Raw genomic sequence first — 13,180 nt, 5'->3', positions numbered from 1 at the left:
CGCGGCCAGAGTGGGCGCCGAGGCCGAGGAGGCGCCAAGGGTGAGCGAGGGCTGCCAGCATGCTGTCACCTCTCACCAGGAGGCAGAGGTTGCAGTGAGCCAAGATGGCGCCACTGCACTCCAGCCTGGACAACAGAGTGAGACTCCGTCTCAAAAAAAAAAAAAAAAAAGACCGAGTGCCATGGCTCACGCTTGTAATCCCAGCACTTTGGGAGGCCGAGGCAGGCGGATAATGAGGTCAGGAGATCGAGACCATCCTGGTTAACACAGTGAAACCCCATCAATACTAAAAATACAAAAAATTAGCCGGGTGTGGTGGCATGCGCCTGTAGTCCCACCAGCTACTTGGGAGGCTGAGGCAGAAGAGTCACTGGAACCCGGGAGGTGGAGTGAGCCTAGATCGCGCTACTGCACTCCAGCCTGGGCAACAGAGAAGACTCCGTCTCCAAAAAAAAAGATTGAGATGGGAGCATGAGGCTTTTGGTTGAGAAGAGTTACTTACTTAGCAGGAAAGCTTTGTCCGTATTGATCCCTGGTGACCACAGAACAGCTTTCATAATTTCAGCAGAATGTCCGGCTGTGGTCAAAGTAATTTTAAAACAACAATACAGCTGGTCATAGTGGTTCATGCCTGTAATCCCAGCACTTTGGGAGGCTGACATGGGAGGATCACTTAAAGCCAGGAGTTCAAGACCAGCCTAGGCAATACAGTGCGACCCCGTGTCGTGTCTACAAAAAATTAAAATAAAATATTAGCAGGGTATGGTGGTACATGCCTATAGTCCCAGCTATAGGAAGACTGAGGCGGGAGGATCACCTGAGCCCAGGAGTTCAAGACTGCAGTGAGCTATCATTGTGCCACTGCATTCCAGCCTGGGTGACAGAGCAAGAACCTGTCTCTAAAATAAAAATTAATATTAAATAACAATACAAATGATGATGTAAGTGAGTAGGTGAAGACAGGACCTTTCTTTGACTCAGGACCCCCCTCATTGTTAGACCTTCCCAAACCCTCCCAGGAGAATCCAATATACATATATATATATATATATATATATATATATATATATATATATATATATATCTACCTGGATCCCTGGGTGAAAAGGATCCCCGCAATCATTTCTGAGGTCATTCTGGAAATGTTTCCTCTGGGTCTGTCTGGGAGCCAGCAGGAAACAAATGGGAGAGGCCCAGAGAAGCTCTGGATGCAGCAGAACAGAGCATGGTGTCTAGTAAGTTCTAAGTGATGGAACTTGGCGCCATGAACGCCTGAACCCAAAGGTCACTCAGACTGCCTAATCCAAGGACTTGCACATTGTTTTGTTAAAAATGATTCTGGCTAGGCACAGTCACCCAGGAGTTCAAGATCAGCTTAAGTGACAAAGCAAGACCCCATCTCCAAAAAAAACGAAACAAAACAAAAAAAAACTGATTTTACGTTCCAGCAGAAAGCCGGGTGAGAAGCGGAACGAGGCCAGCTCTTCCAGGTTGGCAGATGAACTGGGGGTCCCCAGGACAGGCTGCAGCCTCTGCGCTGCAGATGCCCAGAGCTCTCGCCGTGGCTGCCCTCCGGCCGGGCCCAGGCAGCAGGGAACCTCTCTCCCCTCCCCACCTGGGTGACTTGATGGCAGTAACAGCCTCTCCCAGCCTGGACCATACCAGCCACGAGGTCTCCTGGCCCAGTCCTGCCAGGCCCAGGCAAAGCCCCCGCAAGCTGCTAGGACACAGTGCCCTTGAGTGGCACGGGTGTGGCCAGGCGAAAAGGCAGGTCTACTGACACAGGCTTGGTCACCTCTGTAGGCCACGGGGCCGTGCAGATCTGTATCCTGGGTTGCCCGGACTGTCCCAATTGGACAAGACCTCCCTAGGCCTGAACCAGCCAGGAGATGAGGGAGCCTAGGACAACAACAGATGGACGAGTCAGCAGCCATCAGACAAATCTACCAGACCTTAATATAGGTAGAGAGAAATAGTAGAATAAGAGACCACATTTGGCCAACTGGAAATGCCTACCACCCTTTGGAAAGATTTACTGGCTGTGTGTATAATACACAGAAGGCCTGTGTATATAATATGAAAAAGCTAATCTCGATTTGCCCCCCAACTTTTTAAAAGAAAAAATTTGGCTGGGCTGGTGGCTCATGCCTATAATCCCAGCACTTTGGGAGGTCAAGGCTTGAGCGATCAGCCTAGGCATGTTCACGACCAGCCTAGACAACATAGTGAGACTCCCTTCTCTGCAAAAAATTTAAAAATTAGCGAAGTGTGGTGATACACACCTGTGGTACCAGCTACTCAGGAGGCTGAGGTGTGAGGACACTTGAGCCTGAGAGGCAGAGGCTGCAGTGAGCTATGAGCGTGCCACTGCACTAGAGCCTGGGCAACAAAGCAGAGCAAGACCCTGTCTCAAAAACAGAAAGAAAAAGAAAAAAGGAAACATTTGCGGCCAGGCACGGTGGCTCACGCCTGTAATCCCAGCACTTTGGGAGGCCGAGGCGGGTAGATCACCTGAGGTCAAAAGTTTGAGACCAGCCTGGCCAACATGGTGAAACCCTGTCTCTACTAAAAATACAAAAATTAGCTGGGTATGGTGGCGGGCACCTGTAATCCCAGCTACTTGAGAGGCTGAGGTATGGGAATTGCTTGAACCCAGGAAGGTTGCAGTGAGCCGAGGTTGCACCATTGCACTCCAGCCTGGCCTACAAGCGAAACTCCATCTCAAAAACAAAACAAAACAAAACAAAACAAAACATTTGCTACATCTAGTCCTTCTAGATGTAAAGAGGTTGCCAATTGTGACAGTTAGAAAATCACACATCTTGTAAACATCCATTTGTTTTTTTAAAAAATCATAGAGATATGTCTCCTGAAAATGACTTTTTTTCTTTCTTTTTTTTTTTTTTTTTTGAGACAGGATTTTGCTGTCACTTAAGCTGGAATGCAGTGATGCGAACATAGTTCACTGTAGCCTCAAATTCCTGGGCTCAAGCAATCCTCTCACCTCAGCCTCCTGAGTAGCTGGGATTACATGCACATGCCACTATAACCAGTTAGTTTTTTTATTTTTTATTTTTTATTTTTTTGTAGAGATAGGGTCTTGCTATGTTTCCCAGGCTTGCCTAGAACTCGTGGCCTCAAGCAATCCTCCCACCTCAGCCTCCCTAAGGGCTGGGATTACAAGCATGCGCTACCCCACCCCAACCCCGCCACCCCCACTGGAAATGACTTTTTGAAATGTAGAAGCACCAAGAGTGACACACGTCCACGTTTGTACAGGGGGTTAGAGGACGTGAAACAGAAGTCTGTGAGAAGGAAGAGAAGGTTCTATGCCAGGCAGGTCATATGGAGAAGATGTTTTCATATCATAATCATTGTTTTGTGCGTGCATTTTATTCTTCACTACTTTATATATAGTTGACAGTGCAAAGTACTTTTTTGAAATAACTAGTCTTTCTAGATGTTCCAAAGTGCCTGATATATGTTAAAAGTAGAGGTAGTAAAACATCACATTTTGTAAAACTTTTTTTTTGAGACAGAGTCTCGTTCTGCCCAGGCTGGAGTGCAGTGGCGTGATCCCGGCTCACTGCAACCTCCACCTCCCAGGTTCAAGCCATTCTCCTTCCTCAGCCTCCCAAGTAGCTGGGATTACAGGCATGAACCACCACAACCGGCTAATTTTTGTATTTTTAGAAGAGATGGGGTTTCACCATGTTGGCCAGGCTGGTCTTGAGCTCCTGACCTCAAACAATCCGCAGGCCTAGGCCTGCCAAAGTGCTGGGGTTACAGGTGTCTTTTTGTTAAAATTCATGTGAAATGTTTTTGCCTAGTACACGTCGTGTTTGTGCACCGGTTCAGGGGAAGAAGGAAGCTCACTATAGCCTCTCAAAGTGCGATGAACTCTGCACCACTGTGCTTATAATGAAGCAAGATTAACCACTAGCCCTTCTGTCTGTGCATTTTGTTTTACTTATCTGTGTATATCGTGTACATAAAAGATAAACGAGTCCTAATTTACAACAGCTACTCTTTCTAGATGTTAGAGAGGTTGCCAGTGTATGACAAAAGCAAAAGTAGAGTTAGTTAAATGAATATATTTTGTACATTTTGTTTTAAAATTCCTAGGAAAGATTGTCATCTGAAAATTTGAGCATTATAGCCCACTGCGTTGGTGTAGAAGGGAACAGTTTTAGGCCAGAATGTTCATATTTCGAAGACACTGTTAAATGATAACTATTGTGCTCACTTTGGCAGCATATGCGCTAAAGTTGGAATGATACAGAGAAGATTAGCATGGCCCCAGTGTGAGGATGACATGCAAATTCATGAAGCATCCCCTATTTTCTAATAAGAAATAAAGAAAAAAAAAGCAGGCTAGGCACAGTGGCTCATGCCTGTAATCCCAGCTTTTTGGGAGGCCAAGGTGGGTGGATCACCTGAGGTCAGGAGTTTGAGACAAGACTGGCCAACATGGTGAAACCCCCTCTCTACTGAAAATATAAAAATTAGCCAGGCATGGTGGCTCATGCCTGTAATCCCAGCTACTTGGGAGGCTGAGGCACAAGAGTTGCTTGAACCCAGGAGGCAGAAGTTGCAGTCAGCTGAGATCCAGCCAGGATCACAGAGCCAGACTCTGTGTCAGAAAAAAAAAAAAAAATGAAAGAAAAGAAAATTTAAAAAAAACTGCAACTATTGTTTCATGTGTGAGGTTTATTCAGTACTGCTGTGTCTATGGAGGACAAATATCCTTACCTGAAACGTCTAGTCTATGTAGATGTTTACAAGTACCCAACACATGTTCAACACAGAGGTAGTAAAATATCAATTTGTAAATATCTTTTTGCTGAAATTCATAAGAAATATTATCTTTTGGAAATAAAATTGTTAAACCACCTCTATGAGCAGGATAGTACCATCTATACTTGTTCAATGGTTTGCAGGAGGTGGGAGGGAAGGAATTGCAAAGGTAATATGCTAGTGCATTCACACTTGGAAATTTTCAGACACTGTTTTTCTGCGCATTTTGTTTATTTTGTTTTGCTGTGTATCTAGTGTATGTAATGGACAAATGAGTCCTAATTTTCCAACACCTAGTCTCTAGATGTTAAAAAGGCTGCCAGCGTATGACCAAATCTTAGTAAAATTAGCTCATTTTGTACAGTTTGTATTGAAATTCATAGGAAACGCTGTCCTCTGTAAATGACTTTTGGATATGAGTTTGTGCAACCTCTGTAAGCATTACACATGCCTGTACTAGTCCACTGGATTGATGACAGAGAGAAGGAAGTGAGGAGCATATGGTTCAAGCCCACGATGTTCTCATACTTAGAAGATACCTCAAATTATATGCAAAAACCTCAATTACTTTTGCACCAACCTATAACAATTGTTACATGTATGCAATTTTTTTTTTTTTTTTTGAGACGGAGTCTCGATCTGTTGCCCAGGCTGGAGTGCAATGGTGCAGTCTCGGCTCACTGCAACCTCTGCCTCCTGGGTTCAAACGATTCTCCTACCTCAGCCTCCCCAGTAGCTGGGATTGCAGGTGCCCGCCACCATGGCTGGCTAATTTTTGCATTTTTAGTAGAGACAGGGTTTCTCCATGTTGGTCAGGCTGGTCTCGAACTCCTGACCTCAGGTGATCCGCCCACCTTGGCCTCCCAAAGTGCTGGGATTACAGGCGTGAGCCACCACGCCCAGCCCACATGTGTGCAGTTTTAACAGTGCCATGTACACAGTGGACAAGTTCTAATATGAAACACCTCTGAGAACAGTATAATCTCTGTAGTTCATTGGGTTGAGGGAGATAAGAGGGAAGAAATTGCAAAATGTGTTTTGTTACTGTGTACTAGAAAATTTCAGCTTATTGGATGGGTGCAGTGACTCATGCCTGTAATCCTAGCGCTTTGGGAGGCTGAGGCGGGCAGATCACCTGAGGTCAGGAGTTCGAGACCAGCCTGGCCAACATGGCGAAACTCCATCTCTACCAAAAATACAAAAATCAGCCGAGTGAGGTGGGAGGCACCTGTAATCCCAACTACTTGGGAGGCTGAGGCAGGAAAATCACTTGAACCCAGGAGGCAGAGATTGCAGTGAGCTGAGATCGTGCCATTGCACTCCAGCCTGGGCGACAAAAGCGAAACTCCATCTCAAATAAATAAATAAATAGAAAATTTCAGTCTATCCATTGCCCTATATGTTACATGCATTTCACTTAACTTTTCTGTACTGTATGTATTGTGTATATACTGGACAAATGAGTCCTAATTTTATAATGTCTAGTCTCTAAATATTAGTAAATAACACATTTTGTACAGTTTGTGTTAAAATTCATGAAAAGCTGTCTTCTGAAAAGGACTTTTGGAAGTGAAATGATAACATCTCTTCTAAGTGACACATGTCCCTATATCCACCAGATTGTTGGTGGAGAGGAGTTGGAAGAAATGAAGGATTCAAACCAGAATGTTCCTTGGCACTGACAAGGAAGTGAAAAAGTAAAAAGAAAAGAAGAAAAGAAACCAGAATGTTCCTATTTAGAAGATACTTTCAGATATAACCATTGCTACATGTGCCATTTATTTAACATTACTGTGTATATAGTGGAAAACTTAAGTCCTTATTTTTTTATTATTTATTTTTTATTTATTTATTTATTTTTTGAGACGGAGTCTCACTCTGTCACCCAGGCACCCAGTGGCGCAGTCTCGGCTCACTGCAACCTCCACCTCCCGGGTTCAAGCGATTCTCCTGCCTCAGCCTCCTGAGTAGCTGGGACTACAGGCGCATGCCACCACTCCTGGCTCATTTTTGTATTTTTAGTAGAGATGGGGTTTCACTATGTTGATCAGGCTGGTCTTGAACTCCTGGCCTCATGATCCTCCCACCTCGGCCTCCCAAAGTGCTGGGATTACAGACATGAGCCACTGCACCCAGCCTAAGTCCTTATTTGAAACATCTACTCTTTCTAGATATTTAGAAGTGGACCAAGTATGTTAAAAGTAGAGGTAGTAAATAGCACATTTTGTAGATATCCTTTTGTTAAAATTCATATGAAATGTTGTCTTTTAGAAATTGATCAATTTAGAAATTGATTTCTCTGAGCATTACACATTATATTTGTGCTAGTTCAGGGAGGAAGGGGGAGAAGAAAGTTCAAAGGGCTTTATACAGGAGTGTTTATGGTGAACAACATTTGACCGTTGCCCTTACGTCTGTGCGTTTAATTTTATTTTGCTGTGTATCTAGTGTATATAAGGGTCAAATGAGTCCTGCTTTACAACATCTAGTCTTTCAAGATGTTACAGAGCTTGCCAGCATATGACAAAAGTGAACTTAGTAAACTAATACACTGAGTACACTTTACGTTAAAATTCATAGGAAAGACTGTTCTTAAAAAACACTTATGGAAGTGAAATTTTTAAAATCCCTTGTAAGGCCAGGCATGGTGGCTCACACCTGTAATCCCAGCACTTTACGAGGCCCAGGCAGGTGGATCACCTGAGGTCAGGAGTTTGAGATCAGCCTGGCCAACATGACAAAGCCCCATCTCTACTAAAAATACAAAAATTAGCTGGGAATAGTGGTGGGTGCCTGTAATCTCAGCTGCTCCAGAGGCTGAGGCAGGAGAATGGCTTGAACCTGGAAGGCAGAGTTTGCAGTGAGCCAAGATTGCACCATTGCACTCCAGCCTGGGCAATAGAGCGAGGCTCTGTCTCAAAAAAGAAAAAAAAAAAATCCCAGGCTGGGCGGAGTGGCTTATGCCTGTAATCCCAGCACTTTGGGAGGCCAAGGCGAGCGGATCACAAGGTCAGGAGTTCGAGACCAGCCTGACCAACATGGTGAAACCCCATCTCTACTAAAAATACAAAAAAAAAAAGTAGCCAGGCATGGTGGCATGTGCCTGTAATTCCAGCTACTCAGGAGGCTGAGGCAGGAGAATCGCCTGAACCTGGGAGGCAGAGGTTTCAATGAGCCGAGATTGCACTACTGCACTCCAACCTGGGCGACAGAACGAGACTCCGTCTTAAAAAAATAAATTAATTAAAATTAAAATTAAAAAATCCCTTCTAAGCATTGCAGATGCTTATACTTGTCCCCTGGGTTGATAGAGGTAGGAAGGGGAAGGATTCTAGGCCAGAATGTTCCTAGTTAGAAAACATATTGAAATTATAGCCTTTGTTATGTATGTGCACCGTTTACTCAATGGTACTGCGTGTATAGTGAAAAACTTAAGTCCTGTTTGAAACAGCTCATCTTCCTAGATGTTTAAAAATGCACAAAAATATGTTAAAAGGGCTAAAGTAATACCCTTCATTTTTTTTTTTTAATATTATAGGAGTGGTTGCATTTTGGGGACAGAATTGTTAAAGTTGATGTCTTGGAGGGTATGCTGACTGCTCATTGGGTGGTGGTGGGTGATGGGGAGGAGGAAGTTTGCAGAGAGAACGGTTCTATGCCCATGAGTTAGACTACTTCAGATGGCCTAACCATTGTTCTATATGCACATTTTAGTTACTATTGCGTGCATTAAATAATAAAATAAGTTATAATCTCAAAGTATGTTAAAGTAGAGGAAGTAAAATAATCCCTTTATAAATGTACTCTTGCTCATTTTTACAACGCCTGTCTTCTGGGAGAGACCTTTGTCCCTAGACCTCTTGGAGCTAGACATAGTCCTGTACTTAGTCCCTGGAATGGTGGAAGGAGAAGAGAAAGGGTGGAGGGAAGGGCTCTTCGGTAAATATCTAGAAGATGGTTTTAAATTAAAATCATAGGTCTACATGTGCATTTTTAGTAAATTACCTGTGTTTCTTGAGGACAAAGTTCATTGTTTTGCAACATCTAAGCTTTATAGATGTCCCGAGGTGACCGTGTAAGACAGGAGTATTCAATCTTTTGGCTTCCTGGGCCACACTAGAAGAACTGTTTTGGGTCACACATAAAATACACTAACACTGATGACAGCTGAAGAGCTAAAGGAAAAAAAAATCGCAAAAAAACTCATAATGTTTTAACAAAGTTTATGATTTTTTTTGAGATGGAGTCTTACTCAAAAATCAAAAACCTGATGATTTTTTTAAATGAGCATTTACTCCATATTGTAAAATACAGAGAAATGGAGACATGGTGGTTGACCCTGAGGGGGAAGGAGTGCTGTCATTTGCTCCTGAGACTGTCAGAGCAGGTGGACAGCTTAAAGGACCCGTGGCTCAGGACCAAAACCTGAAATGCAGGATTCATGAATCCAAGTAATTAATAAATAGTAGGGTTGGAAATATGAGGTGCATGGGTGAAAAAGCCCAGAGCAATGGCCAGAAGGGGCAGGTCCACAGAAAAGGGGGGTGGAGGGAGACTGGGGAGGTAGACAGCCAGGACAAGGAAGATAATCAGGAGGGGCATAGGCCATGTCTTTTGCTTCCTTCCTCCTCCACATACCACATTACCTCTGTCCTTTAAAGTTCAGATCAAATGTCACCTCCCCCATGAAGGCCTCCCTGATTTCCACAGCTGACATTGAGCCTTTCCTCCTCTGTGCTCCCCTGGCTCACTCTCTCCTCCATCTGATCTTTGCCACACTCTGCCTCCTCCTATTTTAACTTCCCCCCTACCCCTCGCCCCCTGACAGCATCTCACTCTGTTGCCCAAGCTAGAGTGCAGTTGCACAATCTCGGCTCACTGCAACCTCTGCCTCCCAGGCTCAAGCAATCCTCCCACCTCAGCCTCCCAAGTAGTTGCAACTACAGGCGCACACCACCACACCTGGCTAATTCTTGCATTTTTTTTGTAGAGACAGGGTCTCACTATGTTGCCTAGACTGGTCTAGACTGGTCCTGAACTCAAGCAATCTTCCTGCTTCAGCCTCCCAAAGTGCTGGGATTACAGGCATGAGCCATTGCACCCGGCCCATATTTTAACTCTTTTAAAAGTTAACTGGTGTATGTCCTTTGCACTCCAGCTGCCTTGAATGGAGATGTGATGGATGAAGCTATGGCTACTATCTTGGACCACTGGGAGTCAACCACACTTTAGGGAGGGCGGGGCGAGGATCTGGAAGGACTTGACTTCCTAAGGACTCTGGGTCAGAAATGCCACCCCAACCCTGGACTGCCTATCTCCAGATTTTTATGTGAGAAAGATATATTTTATGTTAAGTCAATTATTCAGGGTCTCTGTTAACTGCAGACAACCCCAATTTTAACTAAAGCATTGGGAATTATTTCTGACTCCTTTTCTACCTTTCTCTGCATCTAATCACCAAATCCATCTGATTCTACCTCCTTGATATGCCCCAGATCTGTAACCTTTTCTCCATCACTGTTACCTCTACCTGAACTCAGGCAATCAGAATTTCTTGCCTGGATTCCTGTGTAAACCTTCCTTCTACCTAGTCTCCCCACTGTAGGGTTGTTCCTTCCAATCCACCTTTCACATCAGGAACTCAAATTAGCATATATGTATATGTATATGTGTGTGTGTATATATATATGTATATGTGTATATGTATGTATATGTGTGTATATATGTATATGTGTATATATATACACACACAAAAAAAACTATATGCGCACACATACACATATACACACTTACAGAAAAGTACAGAATCCAATGTGACAAATACTCAACCCCAAAATGGTGACAATTGTTAATCTTATCTGTATTTTTTCTTTTTTTTCTTTTTTCTTTTTTTTTTTTTGGAGTCAGAGTCTTGCTCTGTGCCCAGGCTGGAGTGCAGTGGCACAATCTAGGCTCACTGCAACCTCTGCTTCCCAGGTTTAAGCGATTCTCCTACCTCAGCCTCCTGGGTAGCTGGGACTATAGGCACGCGCCACCACATCTGGCTAATTTTTGTGTTTTTAGTAGAGACGGGGTTTCACCATGTTGGCCAGGCTGGTCTCTAATTCTTGACCTCAGGTGACCTGCCCGCTTTGGCCTCCAAAGTGCTGGGATTACAGGCGTGAGCCACCACGCCTGCCTCTTATCTATAATTTTTATGAAGCCAATATGACAAAGTTGTCTCCTTCCCTCCACAAGTGCAAATACGCTCATGCCCTCCTAATCCTGTATTGAACCATATCCTTGGCATATTTTTTCAAACTTTTACATGCATTTATGAATAAATGTATGTTATGGTTTCATGTATTTTAAAAATATTGTCTAAGTGGCACCATATTATATGTATAATTCTATAGCATGTTTATGTTTTTGAGGTCTATCCATGGTGACATCTATTGAGTTCATTCATGTTAGTAGTTCTGTAATGCTCCATCATGCGACTGTAGCCGAACATCCATCTCTTCCTCCATCGATGGGCGACTAGGTTGTTCCCTGTTTTGCTTTTATAAACAATGCTTTACTGACAGCCTTAAAAATGTGTGAGACGATCTCTAGGGTTTATACCTGGACGTGTAATTGTTTTGGGAATAGTAGTTGTTATGGGTTGAAATGTGCCCCCAAAAAAGATACGTTTAAGTTCTAACCTGGGGAACCCATTAATGTGATCTATTTGAAAATAGGGTCTTTACAGATGTAATCAGGGGAAGATGAGGCAATTAAGATGCACCCTACCCCAATATGATTGGTGTCCTTAAAAGAAGAGAAGAGACAGACAGGGAGAAAACACTGTGTGACACCAGAGGCAGAGATTAGTGATGCCTCTAACAGCATACGAATGCCCAGGAGTGCAGACAATTGCCAGAAGCTAGGAGAAGCATGGAACAGAGTCTCTGAGACCCCATAAGGCACAAACCCTGCCAACACCTTGATTTTTGATTTTGGGCCTCCAGAATTGTGAGTGAATAAATTTCTGTTGTTTTAAACCACCCAATTCATGGGGATTTGTTACAGCAGCCTGAGCAAACTGATGTACTGGTATGTTTGAAATGCTTGTTTCTTGGTGCTGTAAAGAAATAGCACTTGAACATAAATTTAATTTCCTCAGCAAGGCCATTTTTATACTTTCTGCAGAAAGGGTACACTCAACAGCAGTTTTGCCACGAGAGTACACCAAACAAAGGAGACACGGTCACTTATAACCTGATGCGTCCACCTTGCCGCTGTGTCTGGTTTTCATTGGCTGGAACAGGTCCTCACATTTTGTATTTGTTCTGATTGGCTAGCAACTTAGAACTTTTTAAAAGAGGCAAAGGCAGAGGAGAGCAAAGGAAGGAGGAGGTAACTTGTGGAATGCTGAGAAAGGTAAAAACACCTTCAAATAAGGAAGAGGAACAGGCTATGACCTAATGCTTGCTTGGACCAGTATAAGCATGCCAGGGCAAATATTTAGGCTAAATGGTGGCAGCTAGGAACATAAAGTACATTGATTTCTTTATTATGGCTAGCAGATATTTAAGAATGTTAGTACAGGTCTTTGAATACATTTTGTTTTTAAGAGAAGTTACTATTTATTTCTAATTAGACAGGGAGGAAAGTCTTTGAAGAAGAATCTCTACTTTACTTTTCACAGGTAGAATCCCAAGTCATGGCCTATAGGCGCATAAGTCAAGGTCATATGAGAGCATAAGGGTCTGAGACAGTAAATTGGAGCTGGGCCGGAAGGACCTAGAATGTGGCCCTAAGTAGGGGTTTAGACTTTACCATTCAGGCAATGTGGAGCCACAGAGGAGATATTAAATTGCCAAGGTACACAGTTCTATCTCAGTTTTATTTTATTTATGTATGTATTTATTTATTTAGAGCCAGCGTCTCACTCTGTTACCCAGGCTGGAGTGCAGTAGCACAATCCTGGCTCACTGCACTCTTGAATTAATGGGCTCAAGCAATCCTCCCTCCTCAGCCTTCTGAGTAGCTGGAACAGGCACACAACACCACATCCTGCTAATTTCTTTTATTTTTTTAAGAGATGGGGGTTTCATCTTGTTGCCCAGGCTGGTCTCAGACTCTTGGTTTCATGCTATCCTCCTGCCTCAGTCTACCAAAGTGTTGGGTTTACAGGCATAAGCCAACACACCGGGCCCCTACCTGGGTTTAAGAGACGAGTATCAGAGAAATAGACTACACATGAGAAAGACTCATTTGACTTGTGGATGTATCTGAAATTCATTTGCTTTTTCCTTTAAAACCGATTCATTTCCTTCCACAAACAGTTATCAGGATTTGATATACACGAGTTTGTCATTAATGACCATGGGTTATTTTATGCTTACTAAATCAGGCCCTG

General features: G+C 43.5%; 1 non-coding gene across 1 annotated transcript; it reads left to right on the top strand.

Moving 5' to 3' along the window:
- Window positions 1–4,238: 4,238 nt before the first annotated feature.
- Window positions 4,239–4,345, top strand: LOC115931191 (U6 spliceosomal RNA). The gene has a single exon (XR_004067732.2). It is a non-coding gene; the product is annotated as a U6 spliceosomal RNA (small nuclear RNA).
- Window positions 4,346–13,180: the final 8,835 nt, after the last annotated feature.

The sequence above is a fragment of the Gorilla gorilla genome, chromosome 18 (assembly GCF_029281585.2).
Source record: "Gorilla gorilla gorilla isolate KB3781 chromosome 18, NHGRI_mGorGor1-v2.1_pri, whole genome shotgun sequence".
Classification (NCBI taxonomy): domain Eukaryota; kingdom Metazoa; phylum Chordata; class Mammalia; order Primates; family Hominidae; genus Gorilla; species Gorilla gorilla.
Note: the sequence above shows the minus strand (reverse complement) of the source record. Positions and strands in the feature narration are given on the sequence as shown.